This window comes from Thermobia domestica, chromosome 17, assembly GCF_964235325.1.
Source record: "Thermobia domestica chromosome 17, izTheDome1.hap1.1, whole genome shotgun sequence".
NCBI lineage: Eukaryota > Metazoa > Arthropoda > Insecta > Zygentoma > Lepismatidae > Thermobia > Thermobia domestica.
In genome coordinates, this window is record NC_137470.1 from 113,208,247 (window position 1) to 113,224,170 (window position 15,924).

General features: G+C 35.2%; 1 protein-coding gene across 2 annotated transcripts in view; it reads left to right on the forward strand.

Annotated features, from left to right (window-relative positions):
* Positions 1-6,104: 6,104 nt before the first annotated feature.
* The window catches only part of LOC145674300 (solute carrier family 53 member 1-like), a 149,855-nt gene continuing 140,035 nt past the window's right edge, over positions 6,105-15,924 (forward strand). Inside the window, exon 1 of one of the 2 annotated variants that reach the window (XM_081744154.1) lies at positions 6,105-6,659. The gene's annotated coding sequence lies outside the window, so the exon portion shown is untranslated. The remainder of the gene's footprint in view (positions 6,660-15,924) is intronic. The other variant, XM_081744153.1, reaches the window with a different exon arrangement.

The following is a 15,924-nucleotide window of genomic DNA, read 5'->3' on the forward strand; positions in this document are numbered from 1 at the left end:
CAAGCGTTGCCATAATGAATTATTTTAGTGACCTCTATCTTCTTACTCATCCTAAGTAGGCTACGGTCTTCACTCATCAAAACCAAACAATTAAATGACAAATTGGCAACACCGATGAGGTCATTCAGTTGTTTTCCGTATGCAATGGGAAATTTCCTCCGTGTCTGAGGGAGTAAAGTATAATTTACATAAATAAGATAAACGTGGTCTGGCGTTGGTTTTACTTCCTTTAACTCGTGACTCATAATCTAAATGATTTCATCTGTTGTCCGTGAAGTCACCGAGTGCTTTTTGTCTTGAAACACTGGTTTCAATAAAGATATCCAATAAATAAAACAATAGTTTCTTCTTTAATAGGGCAAGTTTATAATTCAATTTTCATTATTATTATAATTCAATCACTAAAATATATTTAATCTGTTTCAATAAAAAAAATGTACACCTTGTGGAAACATATGTGATTCTCTGTAAGTTCATGTTAAAATATTCTCAATAGTTCTCCATTGGTAAGCAATTAGCGTACACCCCCTTTGGCGTGGGTGATTCGGGTTCAATTCTCAATGCGGGTCATATGGTTCGGGCCTACATTAAGCTGTAGGTTTATGTCTCAAATAGCCTTGGTGTTAAAAGAAGCGCTAAATTCACAATCATATGCATCTTTAATGTGGAAACCCTAATTCAATTCCCTGCGGGAGCTCATATTGTATGTCAATCAGTAGGTCCACATCTCATATAGCATTGGTGGTAAACTCAAAACCAATTCAAACTTAATCGTTAGCCTACGCCCCAAAGTTTCCATTAACAGGTTTATGTCTTATATAGCCTCTTTGTTTAAAAAAGCGCTAAATTCACAATCATATGCATCTTTAATGTAAAATCCAAATTCGATTCCCTGCGGGAGCTCATATTGTATGTTAATCAGTAGGTCCACGTCTTATATAGCATTGGTGGTAAACTCAAAACCAATTCAAACTTAATCGTTAGCCTACGTCTCAAAGTTCCCATTAACAGGTTTATGTCTTATATAGCCTCTTTGTTTAAACTCAAATAAGCAGAGCTCAAGTCCAATCCACGGGGGGGGGCTCATTTATTTAAAAGTAATGTTCAATTTTCAAAATGGACATCTGCTCAAATATTTTATAGCGGGACGTATAATTTAATCGCTAGGGAAATTACTCGCTAACGTTCTTGCCTTCAATGCAAGGGGTCCCGAGTTGAATTCATGGTGGGGCAGTCGGTCAAAATGTAAAACATTTTTATGTCCTAAATAAATTTTTCTTGGTCCAGACAAATGTCTGTATAGTATCTATGCCCCCTTCCCATAATAGTGTGCTTGTCATGGTCCATAAAGCCAAATTTAACTAGTAATATCATAAAACATAACAATACTAAATGCCATATGCCTTCCGCAATATTAGTATTGTACCTTAAATATTATTCATTAATACGTAATCAATTTAAAATACGTCCAGTGTCATATAATCTAGAAATAATTATTAGTTACACCTATCCGTGTGCATTTCTAGACGTAATACACAAAATCATATGGAAGTTTATAAATTTCAACTTAGCTGTCTCTAAATAAGAATGTATGGTCTCTTCAATTTTTAACAAAGGAATATCAAAAAATAATACAAGTGTATTTCTGTAGTTCATAACATCAAATCATATATGGCCATTAAAATTAAATTTCGCTTATTCAAACTTAACAAATGACCACGTAGTTTAAGCTGTTACCGCTAGATGGATCTATGATAGTAAAGCATTTTCAAACATAACAAATAGATAGCGTTACAGGTCTTTTTCATTACTGCCAAAGAAACAGTTGTATTCGTCAGCTAAACGGTAGCTAAACGGTAAGATGATGGATCAGTAATGCAAGGGTTGTGAGTTCAAAACGCGTCCATGGCAACGAATATTATTTTTATATAATTTAATGCTATGATCGTTACTAATAATAATAATAATAATAATAATAATAATAATAATAATAATAATAATAATAATAATGCAATTCAATACATAATTGCAATATCATACGTGTGTTACGTATAGTCCTTAAAGCAAACCAAAGCGGTAGGAAAATACCATAATTGTCCATTGCTGAGCAAATGACGGAAATCAGGTATACAAAGTGAATGGGTGGAAAAATAAAAAACTCGCCCCATGGTCAAACAGTAATGGCGGCAGCAAAAAAGCTAACGTTCGGTACAACGTAAGTGCTGTGCGACGGATATACAAACCAAATAAGCGGAAACTTGCACCACGGTCAAACAATAATGGCGCTATCAAAGCTAGCGTTTGGTACAGCACGGGTGCCGGGCAAACGGCAAATATACAAAACAGTCTCGCAACGGTAATGGCGCCAGCGCAAAGGTCACACATACGTGATAAAGTATACAAAGCGAGCGGTAAAAGTATAAAGGGAAGTCGCGACGAACTCCAATAGTAAGGGCAACAGCGCAAAGGTCACACTTGCGTGATAAGATAAAGGATTATCAATCTGGTGTAATTGCAATATCATTACTTCAATTGAAAAAACTAATTGAAGTGTACTTAAAATAAGTCATAAAAGGGAACAATAATTACATTACATACAAAAATTATCGAAAATCTAGTTACTTTTCGGTGCAACACTGCAAAAAATCACTAAAAATCCCTTAAAAATCAGGAAAATTTACCTATTTAGGGGAAAAAAGAATCACTGTAATTATTCTCAGTACAGGCAACACTGCGAAATGGCGACAATATAGGGATATAACTACTAGACACGGGTTTAAAATGACTGTTTGGGTACATTCATACAATCATGAGCATAACAATGATAAGGTCCTTTGTTACAACCATCGCATATTAGTGTATCGTTCAAATCTCAATTTTAATAGCCTGCTTTGTATAATTACGGTGCACTTTTTGCCTACTTCAACAAGTCTAAATTCCAAAATCTGGTTTGTCTTGATAACTGGTAGAGATGCTAGTGGCATTTCTGAAACTGTTGGTACAGGTGATTCTAGTGTATCAACTTTGTATCCAACGATGATTCGTACATTTCTTTTTTATCATCAAATGATGCTTCAGTGTTAACATGGGAAAGTTCCTCTTTCTCAAACGACTGCCTAACGTGTCTATATATATTTTTCCCTATGACCTGTATTTAAACAATTTTCATGCACGCAAGGTAACCACGTGTTCACCGAGCGCAGCGCCGAAATTCTTTTCTATTACCTGTCGTCTTTACGTCATGTTTCAACATGTGTACTCATGTCCAAAATTATTGTCGCATGTCTATAAATACATTGTTTTAGGAATATAATTTAAAAACAAATTCGCCAGGTATTTCTTACAATGTTAGTATGTGTATAATCGGCAAAGACATGTATGTAGCAAATTTCATGTCAAAAGAAAAGTAAATAAGAACAATAAAACAAAAATAATAATTACTTGTCCTTTTAGCAACATTTTGTTTCACTCGTTCTAATTTTCGTATTTACAATTATTTTCGTATGACATTTACCACAAATATACATTTCCCGATTATACACATAGTATCAGTATTAAAAGTACCTTGCAATATAATTATCAAATTATATTCCTACAAGAAAACAGTTATAGATATGCGACAATCATTTTGAACATGAGTGTACCAGTAAGGTCATTACCCTACACCTGCAACTTTCACTTCCACACAACCGGTCTTCAATTGCGCGCAAAGAGCTCAGTCAATTCCTTGAGTTCAACAGAGACAGACGTATCAACACAATTTCTCTGCATTCCACTATGCAATATCAAGATTATTACCAACTAGCTTCCACAAGAAAGGAACGAGTACTAAAAAGGTCCTGCATGAATAAAGTTTATTCCCTCAACTTTTAGATAATATATCAAATAATATCAAATAATACAATGAGCTTCCATAGAAGCGATCCTAAAATAATATGAAATAAATAAATATGTAATAATAATACGATCCAGATAAGAATTTCTTTTCCCGCCAATTTTTAATAACGCGGCATATTGCTTAATGGTATACTTGTATACGAAAGAAATAAAAATGATGTCATTCAAATTTTAACAACGTGGCCATATTACCCAAGAAAGTTTTTAATATAATCAGAATCAAATTTAACAGCAAGTATTATTGTAAATAATAAGAAAAAAGAAAAATCCTTTTCCCGCCAATTTTTACTATCGTGGCCAGATTGCTAAAAAAATAAAACAATCCTTGCCGCCAATTTTTAACATGGCTGCCATATTGATGAAAAAATAAAAAATTCTTTTCCCGACAAGTTTTCCCATGGCTGCCATATTGTTGAAGAAATAAATAATCCTTTAGCGCCAATTTTTAACAACGAGTATGTTATTAATATGACGTCATAATAATGTTGCCAACGCGGTCATATTGACCAAAAGTTTTTAATGTAATCACAATCAAAGATTGTTCAGAGTAAGCTATGAATACGATATAATTAAATACGTCAGATGATACAGGTCTTTCACCTAACAAGCAATTAGGAAAATCCTCATTTACTTTTACCTACATGATATTGTGTAACTACAAGAGAAAGCTATTAATTTTACAAACGCGGCTTTTGCTTCCATGACCACTATTTTCTCCCTATCTACTGAGATGAAGAGTCAGAAACATAGCCACTTTCAATTTTATAATATATATTACTTACAAACAGTATTTTATATACAGCGTTATATATGTATCAATTCTATATTTTATTGTTATTAAAATTCATATTCTTTTTCTCTTTCGTGATTATCTGCAAATAGTCAATAATCGTTCAACTTTTATGTATAATTATAAATTTACGCAGTTCTACTTTAATTATTGTTGAATTAATAGGTTTCTTTTCTACCACTACATTCGGTCGATGAAACACTGTTCTATAAAAACAAATTTTCAGAGAAATCTTCCATAATTTGTTGTTGTTTTGTGAAAGTACGAGTAGCAGTGAGACTTATAAATGTGTTACATCTCACAGCAACATGGGACTTGTTTCTAGATTGAAGCAAAACCCTCCTATCTTTCCTTAAGGAATGTGCAACGTGCACGAAACTATGCTGTACGGGGCAAAAAGGACAAACTTTTTAAGTGAAGGCTGGAATCGAGGATTTTCCGCTCTCGTTAACAGAAGTTAACGATCTGGAAGGCTCTTATTAATATTAGAAAGGATGAAGCTGTATCCAGAGCAATCATTCTATATCAGATACGAACTTCTCTTTTAAATGTCAGAAGAAGGAACATAGAACACTACGTCAAAATTTGTTGGTTCTGAATAGAGAAATTAGATGAGGTAAAATGGATGTTGAGAGCTTTTAGTGAGCTATTAGTCATCCTATTAGGTTTTAATATCTGGAATTGCAAAATTACGTATTTTGACGTATGTTCAATATAAATTGTATAGCATGTACTATATTTACTAAGCACTGCATATTTTAAAGTATGTTTAACATCTATTGTGTATTATGAAGTGCATTATGTAGTTTGTAACATGCAATTATGTAATTCAAATTCTGCTTAATAGAAAATATGTATTATGTAATACTACAAAAAGCTGCTGTAATTATGTATTTCAACTTATGTTTAATAAAAACAATGTATTATGGAGTGTGCACTCTCTATTATTTTATAATAAAAAGAAAAGAAAACCCTATTGCGTTTGTTTGGTATTCTGTTTTGTACGACATGCTGAGATTTCCCATCACGATAATTTTTAAGGAGGCTCCTTTCCTCTGTAGCAACGTTGCAGATTATTATTGGGTTGCTACAACATAATTGTTATAACATAGTTTGTTATTACATAATTGTATTATTTGTTGTGATCTTTTGTCCGCTTTTGTATTAATATAGGTGAGCTTATATCCGCGACCGTTCTGCACTAACGTCGTTGATGTGTATACCCATCATCGCTGACGCGCCTGCTCCCTATAAATGCAGCCATGTTACGGATCGGGCGCCCCTGCTACACAACTGTTCTGACTCGTTTAGATAGCATTTGTGCTTTCTAGTGCTCACTTACCACAAGTTGGGTATCTTTTAAACAATAGTTTTTTTTTTACCGTGTTTGTACACTGAAACCTTCCTAAAGTGAATCAGTACAAAGCAATCCCTGTACACCCAAAACATGATTGTTTAATATGTAAAACATCGCTTTACTGAGAAAGAATTATGTGTGGAATGAATTTATGTATCAATCCATACAATAAATCTGCACGAATGTTGAGTCCTAATTCGTTACGCAGGATTTACTGATCTCAACGGACGCAAATAATGTAATAAGGAACCACAACTATAGAATCTAGGGAATCATAACTGCATTGTAAAACGTTATCGCAAAATAAGACGTCAATTTTACGTTAGATATTTTAAACTGTTACAGAATGAGCGCTCTGGTTTCGCATGTGTATTAAATGGTGGTACGACAGTTCTTTCTTTGGGAAGTGAATTAAAAACTGATAACTGACAGTGTTTTCACATAAGAATGGCCGGGTTCTTATTTTACCAATGATGAATGCTATTATACCCATTCTCATAGTATTTAACAATCCTTTTTGAATGAAATATTGAGATGGAGATACTACAGTTACAAAACTACAATTGAAGATGTTCGTGGACTTCACAGCTTGACTCATACACATGAGTATTCATGGTAGGTGTCTCTATAGATATTGTATAAGTAGTGCAGTTTTCTTTATCTTGGTCTTTGTAGTGTCCATACACGGGGCATTGCTAGAGAAATAATGAGTGGAAGGCATATTCGTATTTGCATCACACAAGAGACACTTGATAGATATTTAATCGTTGCACCGTAATTCCGTATGAACAATAATAAAGAACTCGCCTTTGAATTTTTTAAAAGAATAGTAGAAATATATATTTGCCGGGTTTAGTAGCCAATGTGAAAGTTTCTTAGGATATTTTTATGTACTTACTTTCATATAAAGTGTTGTTAAAAATGATTAGAAACGATTCCAAGTGGTTCAGACTTACAATAAGGTTTCCACTTCTAACAGGGTTTACACTGACCTTGAAAGTCAGGGAAATTCTCCAAAATATATGAAATTCAGGAAATTGGTATTTTTCACACAATAGTCAGTTTTTTAAAGGTTTGTACTGAAGGTATAAAAATTTCTCGAAGAACCAAGACTCAAGAAGCTAATAAAGAAAGAAAAAGGCCGAAAAAATTATCTTTAGAAATGAAGAACTTGAGGAGTGCCGAAAGGTGTTCAATCTTCAAGCTTTAAAAGTACAAAAAGTAAGATCAGAAATTCAAATGCTGCACGAAAAAGAAAAGCAGTTTCCCCGTTATTGACGAAAGATAATCCGAGATTGATTCAATTTTGATATGCGTTTACTTTTTGTGGTTGTTAAATATATTAAAAATGCCATATATTAAATGTATCGTTAGTGTATAATTATTCTTGTTAGTAGTGATTTGTTATATTTCGAATTACAAATTTTCATGCAGGTCAAGTTTAGGCACATAATTCGGCATTTGTACCGTATCGCTGGACCACTTTAAAAACTGAAAAAAACACATTTGTTGGATTACATTAAGTTACGTTAGATTACGTTACATTAGGCGTGCAGTATTACTTTAATACGGATCCATACTATAAGTATTAGTAGTAGTGGAAGCAGGACTAAGAGTAGTAATAGTAGTAGTAGGAACGGGTTAGAAGCCCGGCAAGGGTTGGTTGGGTTCTGTTGCCAATTTTTTTCTGTACATTTTACAATTTCTGGATCCGTATAGTAAAACAAGTGTACCTCTCCGCGAAATAGTCCATCCGCCTCCACATACAGTGCCGCTAACAACATTAAAAGCAATCAACAAATACAACCACTTTTTTAACTTTTACTATTCCCCGTACCTCCCTTGTACTCATTCTTTCTCATAAACTTAAATAAATTCTCCAATTGACCCGGTAAATTTCCTAAAATTGGTCCGGCGATACGGCACTTAACCCCATAATTCGAAATAACTGTTGAAAAATTATAATTCTTTGGGTAATTTTCCTCTTATAGTCCTCCAAAAGATATGCGTTGTATAATATGTCAGTACCCGTGTTAGCATGGATGTAGGTAAAGGGACCAACAGGAAGCACTTGTTTAGAAATTACAATTCTTTCATGATTTGCGTAAAAATACAGCGTCCACGTATGTGCCATAAAGCTGTAGTATGGAAAAGACACACTATCTTGTGCTAGGTGGTCACTAAAGTACGAATGCATCTAACCGGGTCAAGGCAGGGGAAGCGAGAGTACTACAAAGGCACATAAGTTTTCGCAGTAATACGAGTTCCTATATAACTTGTAATGGTTTCAGACTAGTAACGCTTCACACTTATAAAACGAAGTACAGATTTTGTACAATTCCACAAATGCTCAGCCGCCCGAAAACAGTATCTAATACAGTCATCTTTTATGCGCACTCACTTATTTCAACCACCGTATGTAATGTAATGATTCTACATTAGGAACCCTACATTTTTAAATGTAAAATACAGCTGTAGAACTTACTGTTGAATTCTTCCACGTGCAGAAATTTGTTCCTTATGAACATATGTCTTTTCATGCAGACTACTGAACTTTATTTGTAAATGTTATAAAATATTGTGTCTCTAAACTGTACCAGCAAGAAAATTTCATAAGGAACGTGTTCATAGTAAGGAATAAGCTTATACTGTAGTTCAAAAGTAAAAAGAACAGGACAGAGTTACTGAAATAAGTGTCGCGGGTCAGGGAAAATTTACGTAATTCAGGGAAATCCCGATCAGAATATGTGTATCAGAATATAGGGCCGCGGTGTTTCAGTTGTAGAGAGTTCATGAGGTCGTTGGTTCGATCCCAGCTTGCACCCAGTGAGCTTCGTAGAGGACAAACACCTTGTACGTAGTTCTCTCTGGGTTCTCCCTTTCCCTCCCACTTTTTCTTCTACCATTTTCATTCATTTCTCATCATCACTGTCTCCTTTAGCCTATCCGACATAATTGTCGGACGTAAAACTTAAAGATTTGATTTTCAAATAATTCAGGGAATCCAATTCACAATATAACTGCAAACTCAGACAATTCAGGGAAGTCCACATCAGAATTTAAGTATGAAGAGATTTATTTCTTCGATTAGGAGGTGACTAGTATTGAACTCGGCACAGGAGACCCGGGTTCGGTTCCCAGTGGGATGTTACGAGATTTGGGACATGTTTTAAACAAGTAGGTCTAAGTGTTATATAGCTTCGGTGCTGAATGGGATGCTACACTTCAAATCAACTAACCAGTATACTGTTAACCCTAGAAGTACCAAGCCTGTATCTGATATGTGTATTATTAGCGGGAGCGGGGGTCTAATTTGTCCGTGCTGTTTTCAGGTGGTTGTTACACTTTTTGTTAGTTAAATTTAACGTAATATTTTAAACTACAACAATAACATTAACCCCTTAAGATGCTCTAGTTTACACTTATCGTAAATTGGTGTCAATTACCCGCTTCGGTGAGTTAAAATAAGAAAAATTAATAATAAGTTCCGTGAATCAGTTACTTTTTACTATTAATGAACCGCTTTCTGATATCGGCTACTTTCCATTATTTCTATATATCTCCTCTCCCTCAAGTTGCAGGGTTATTTTTGGATGCAAGTGGCATCGGTAGTGTCACTGTTCATATCAGCGACCCCGAAAACTATGGATTCGACACTAATATCGATAATTTTCAGTCATTTATATATATATATATATATATATATATATATATATATATCCTCCTCTCCTTAGTTGCACCGTCAAAGCAAAATGACAAGAGCCATCCCAGTCTCGAACCTTGTCTATGTTGAAAATTAACTACTCTCTTCAACTCTAGAAAATGTTCTTGAAATCTTCATTGTTTGTATAGACAGAAGTAACACTTGTTTTGAAACAAACCGTGTTAAATTTTGAACCAAAGAGAAATTTTGACGAAAACAGACCTGGATTACACGTAGTGCCAGGGAGGGGGGGGTGAAATCATCCCGCACCAAATGAAATTTAGTTTCTCCCCCATATCACTTTGTACAGACTGACTCACTTATTAGTGATTACGGTTCGTTATTTGTAATTGTGATGAGTATAAATACAGTGTGGACGTATAGCATAAAATACGAATAAACTTCAGGGCAGGAGCGCAGCCGGAGATTGAAGCGGTAGCGAGGATGTGCATCCGTAGGATCAAGCGTGTCAGCGAGGGTGGGTACGCATAAACGAGGTCGTTTATAACGGCTCCCTATGAGTCACAATACCGAATCTGGAGCCGTCGATTGATTTGGGGGAGATACTAAATGCCATCCAAAATTTGAACACAAGGGAAAAATCCCCCCTTCCCGGTTGGTTCTTCTAGATATAAAGTGGAACAAAATGTGGGGCAACATGGCTCAATATTAGAGTTCGTACCTCTGATGCAAGGGAGCACTGCTTCGGTCACAGGCCGTGTGAGTTTCTGGTGGACAACGTCATCTCGGTAGATTTTCTCGTGGCTCTTTTTCTCTTCCCATGGTCTTCTTCCACCAATTCTTTCATAATCATTCACTGTCATTAATCATATCTCTCTTTAATCTAAAGGGTATCGCTGTGGGACGTAAAAAGGTGAACCGGTACAAAATGTAACAAAGTTTCTAATTCGCATATTTTTTGTGTATGTGGGCTCGCATTCGATTTCTGGAAATGTGTCTGCTTTGGATGCATACTAGAGCAGTAGTTTGAAGCTTATTTTGAACGACAGGTTGTATCTCGTATGGCTTTGATGTTGAGAACTGAGTGAAGAGTTCAATCAGTCAAGTAGAACAGAATATTATGTAGGGATTATGTTACGCACCACATACATGACTCTTCATACTCGTTTACTTAATCTGACTGTTAGAATTGGTCTCATGTTTTCGTATCACTAATGTGTTATGATTCATCTTTTTTGATTTAAAATGTTTATACTCTCACTGATCATTTAGTTGTGTTTGTAATCTAAAAAAAGAACCTTTATCAATTCAAAGTGAGAAGTCGTCATTAAGGAAAAAATTGTTTTATGATCGTATAAGTTAAGAAGTGAGTTTCAAAAGATACGCAAGATTAGAGAGAGACTGATATAACATAAAAACACGCAGTGGAATTATGTTTTACATGTCTCATATTCAAATGTCAGTAAGAGATAAAAAAATTAGATAAATAGAGAATAAGAGCTCATCTGAATTTACGCCGTGGGTACTGAAAAACGAAAGGTTAAGAGTATGGGGATATTTCTGAAACTATATGTATGAAATCTGACAACTTGCGAAGGATGGGTAAGCAATGTTTATGAAAGTTATTTATGTAGTCTGAGAAAATTTAAGTCGTCTGTGAACACAGATACAGAGTTAGGAAGTGTAGTTCATTACTATGCAGTTGTAATGTAAAGATATATTGTACTGGCCATCTTGCATAGGTTGATGCTTATTTTTCGCACGTGTCTTCCTTTATTTCGTACTGGGGGGTACGGTGACTCAGTTTTAGAGCGCTTACCTCTGGTGCTTGGGGTCTCTTGTTCGATCCCAGCCAAGTAAGTTTGTGGTGGACAACATTTTGTCCGTGGGTTTTCTCGGAGTACTCCCATTTCTTCCCAGACTATCATTCCATCGATTCATTCGTCATTATTTACTTGCTTTAATTATCCATCTCTCTTAGCCTAAATTGCATACATGTGGCACGTTAAACTGGAAGATTTTTTCCTTTATTACATACCCACCTGGCTTTTTGAGTTTTTGTTGGTATATTAATAGTACAACTAAGGTGCTCGCATTAAAAGTGATCTTTGTCAGATTTTGGACTTTCCTTGGGCGAGTAAGATGCTTTCACGTTAAGGGATACAACGACATTCAACATAAGAGACCTTCATAAAGTTCTGAATGCATAGAATGAATTAAAAAAAAAAGAACTTAGCTTGAGATAATTATAAAACAAATTAATGTGTGGATTTTGCTTATAGCCTATTTGAAGTAAAATATGCAATTTTATATTTTAGAAAATACTTTTCGTGAATAATGTGCTCGCCGACAGCGCCGTAACTTAGAGATTTTGTCTGGGGAAGGGAAGCATTAATACGCGTATTTGGGCCCCTTAAAAAAAGTTATTCTTGGGCCCCCTCTTTCCATCTTTCTCTTACTTTTTAGGGGCCCCCCCGGAGCCTGTGGGCCCTCCTGCACGGCAAGGTCTTCGGAACCATTAGTTAGGACTCTCGGCCAATTCCATACACGACAAATTAATTAAGGGGACAATATTGACAAATGTCAAAGACAAACGAATAGGTATTATTTTTAGGCCCCCGAATGATAGACTTTTTTTTTCTGAAATGGGCCCACGGCTCATTTTTGTCTTATTTACCTTTTGTGTGCTGTTTTGTCTATTTAACGCAGTGAACTTGTTTGATGCTTCATTAATAATTTCATGTTCCTATCGTATATGGAGTAAGAAAATTTTGTCTTAAAGTGGGCTCCCCTCGAATGGCGGGGTGCTTCTCTGGGGAGGGGGATTGACTTCCCTGACCCTCCCCCACTCAAGTTACGGCCCTGCTCGCCGACTCGGCGATGCCGAGGGACGTTCTCTCTCATACGTTTGATGGGTTTAAGGCTATAGGTACAGGTACTACCAGTAAGTATGTAATGCATTCGTAAAACTATTAGCACTATTTTTGATTACCTTTCATGGTAACACAAGTAGTCTTCAGTAAAACTTGGTTTTCCAGCAACAACAGTTTGGTTCAGTTATTTGTTGCTACTCTTCAAATAAGCATTCTGTAGAATCAACACCAGCAATAGCGTAAAATATCTTGTCAAATTTAATAAGCTTAATGTTCCGAGTTCCGAAAACTACGTAACACTTAATATTTCAAGTGCTGAATTCAAACTTCCATACTAGTCAGGGTTTGAAAAAACCCGTTTTTTTTTTTAAAAAAAAGCCCAACCCACCTGGGCCCATATGGCTTTTTTCGGGTATTTTCATGTTTAATCGGTTTTTTTCGAAATTTTCAATGTCTTTGGGGTAAAAGTGTTAAAACGTGATTTATATTTCAAGATTATCATTGTCACAACTTGCAACAACTTTCTATTCACTGCTGTTTTGAAAAAATGGCCGCCATTTTGAAATTTTACGTTAGATCGCCGCCAAAATATATACAGCTAATTTAGTGTGTCTCGTGCTTATATTCTAAAAATTTCAACTTAACAGACCGAAAGTTGCACTTTGTAGCGTGGATACCCGCTTTTTTTTTTTTTTTTTTTTTTTTAAAAAAAAAGCTACCATTTTGAAATTGTACGTTGGTATGCCGCCAGAATCTATACTGGAAATTTAATGTTGTCTCGTGCTTGTGCCCTGAAAATTTAAATTTAAAACATCGAAAGTGGTACCCTGCAGTATATATGGTACAGGCAGACGAACAAACAAATGTAGATCGAATCATCCCAGAAGCAGGGTTGGGAAAAACCATGGTTTTTATTAAAAAAAAAAAAAAAAAAGTTTTTTTTGGGTTTAAACCAGGTTTTTATGGTTTAAATGATTTGCTCTATATATTCATATCATGTATGGACAGAAATAAGTTTGTTTCGCCTTGATGTTATTATGCAACAATCAGGTTATGCTGGAAGGGGTCACATAAGCTTAAAGCAGAATAAAAACCGCTTCTCGAGTTACATCCGAGAGAAATTGTCCTCCATTTGAACTCGGAACCAGGATTAATTGGCCACAAATGCGATACCTCTGCCGACTCACTCACGAAGGAATCCTGATAAAAAAAATACGTTGTACTGATCTTTACATGCTTCTTAATATAACTGTCAAGAGTCATTTCAGAAGGACAAAAAGATAAACAGTTGCAGAAGTGAAACCATTACACAGAATTACATATGAACAATTTCAAAGCACTACGGAGTACAGAAGAACTAATTTAGTTCAAGTTAGTTAACAACGACTTTTATCGGTCCAAATTAATTAAATACAACGACTTAATCTGCATATCAATAAGAAAAGTGAATAAAGATACAAATTATTTGGGTCCACTTTGGCTCAGACTCATGTATATATAAATAGATACCAAAGATACTTATTTCACTAAATGCCTCTCGTGGGGTCTGTATGCCCCCCTTCCCACACACACACACCAAAAAAATACGGCATTTTCGATGTATTTTATCAATAGTAAACGTTGAAACGAAACAATATTTAGAATTTTTCTTCGACTGCAATTACATAATAATAACAACTACAAAAAATCACAAAATAAACATTTATAAACTTATAAAAAAAAAGTTGCTTTTGTAGTATAATCTTTTTGGGTAATGAATGGGGAATTTAGGTGTGAATATAATACGAATAATATACGGGAGTGAAACGTGATAACCCACAAATGTGTGTTCATCAAGATTTTACAAACACTTACAATTTTACGAACATTTTTTTTTTTTTAAACCAGTTTTTTTTTTGAAAAAACCAGCTGGTTTAAACTTTGGTTTAAACCAGCCAACCCTGCCCAGAAGCCTCAATGACGTTTCCCAAACATGAACGCCAAATAATTAATTTAACAGCGTAAAATAAATGGTTTTATTTGAAGATCACTTTCGATATTTTGTGCGTTGAATTAGGTGAAATTCTCGAGCATTTGTTGCAAGACGTTTCTTTCCAGAAAATTAATTTAAAACAATTAACAAAGATATAATTCATATTTTATAAAGTAAATGTTTCAAAATGTCTTAAATGAAATTAAAATCTTCCAGCGTAAAATAAATAGTTTTATTGTTGAAGTATTCAGTTCCGATGCTTTGTGCGTTCAATTGCGGGAATTTCCCGAGCATTTCTTTCGCGATTTTTTTCCCTCGAAAATGCAGCTTTCTTTACTGTACATCGAAACTTCCACTAGTACGGAAGTTTGAATTCAGCACTTGGAGTAGTAAGTGTTACGTAGTTTTCGGAACTCTGAGCATTAATTTCTTAAATTTGACAAGAATTTTTACGCTGTTGTTGGTGTTAATTCTAAAGAATGCTTATTTGAAGAGTACCAGCAAATAACTGAACTAAACTGTTATTGTTGGAAAACTAAATTTTACTGAAGAATACTTGTGCTACCATCAAAGGTAAGAAATAATACTAATAGTTTTACTAATGCACTACATATTTACTGGTAGTACCGGCGCATATGGCTTCTAACTCGTCAAACGTAGGGGAGACCGGGGCACGTTGTCTCAGTATTAATTCTGAAAAAGCGAAAACAGCGCACCGGTGCTGCTTTCTTGTTTACTTACTAGATGTCACTACTAACTGTACTCGTTTGGAGATGCGCGGGAACAACGGTGCTGCGTCGGTTGAACTTTGTTTTCAGTGCCGGAGTGTAAATTTTCCGAGTCCTCAAATTACTGTTTTGTGTGTTCGTAAAAGCGGTAGAAGCAAATATTTTTGTGTGTTATGTAGGCTACAAATAGAGCTTCATAATGTGCTACTTTGAATGCGCCTTGTCGTTTGGTATAGATATTTTGTAAAAAGAGTAATGGCGACGCGTGGGGCAAGTTGTCACAAATAAGACGGGGCATGTTGTCTCTATGACAATGTGCCCCACTGTGTGTTATGTATAATACAAACGATAGGGTTATCTCGGTTTCGCAGACGGTGAGAATATACAAAAGAAAGACAGAGAGGAAAGCACCACCAATGGAAGATCTACTGGTTGCAGCAAGAGCTATGAAAAGAAATAATAACGCCATATCAATACGTAGGCCTAAAGCTACTAAAGAATTTCATGTCCACAACAGAACATTGGCAAGATTTTGTGCACGTGTTACAGATGGCGAACTACAGTTCAGCCAATGCTTATTTACATTAGGTTACTCTTCGTAATACTAGGAAGAATTACTAGTATCATACCAAAACAAGCTTCG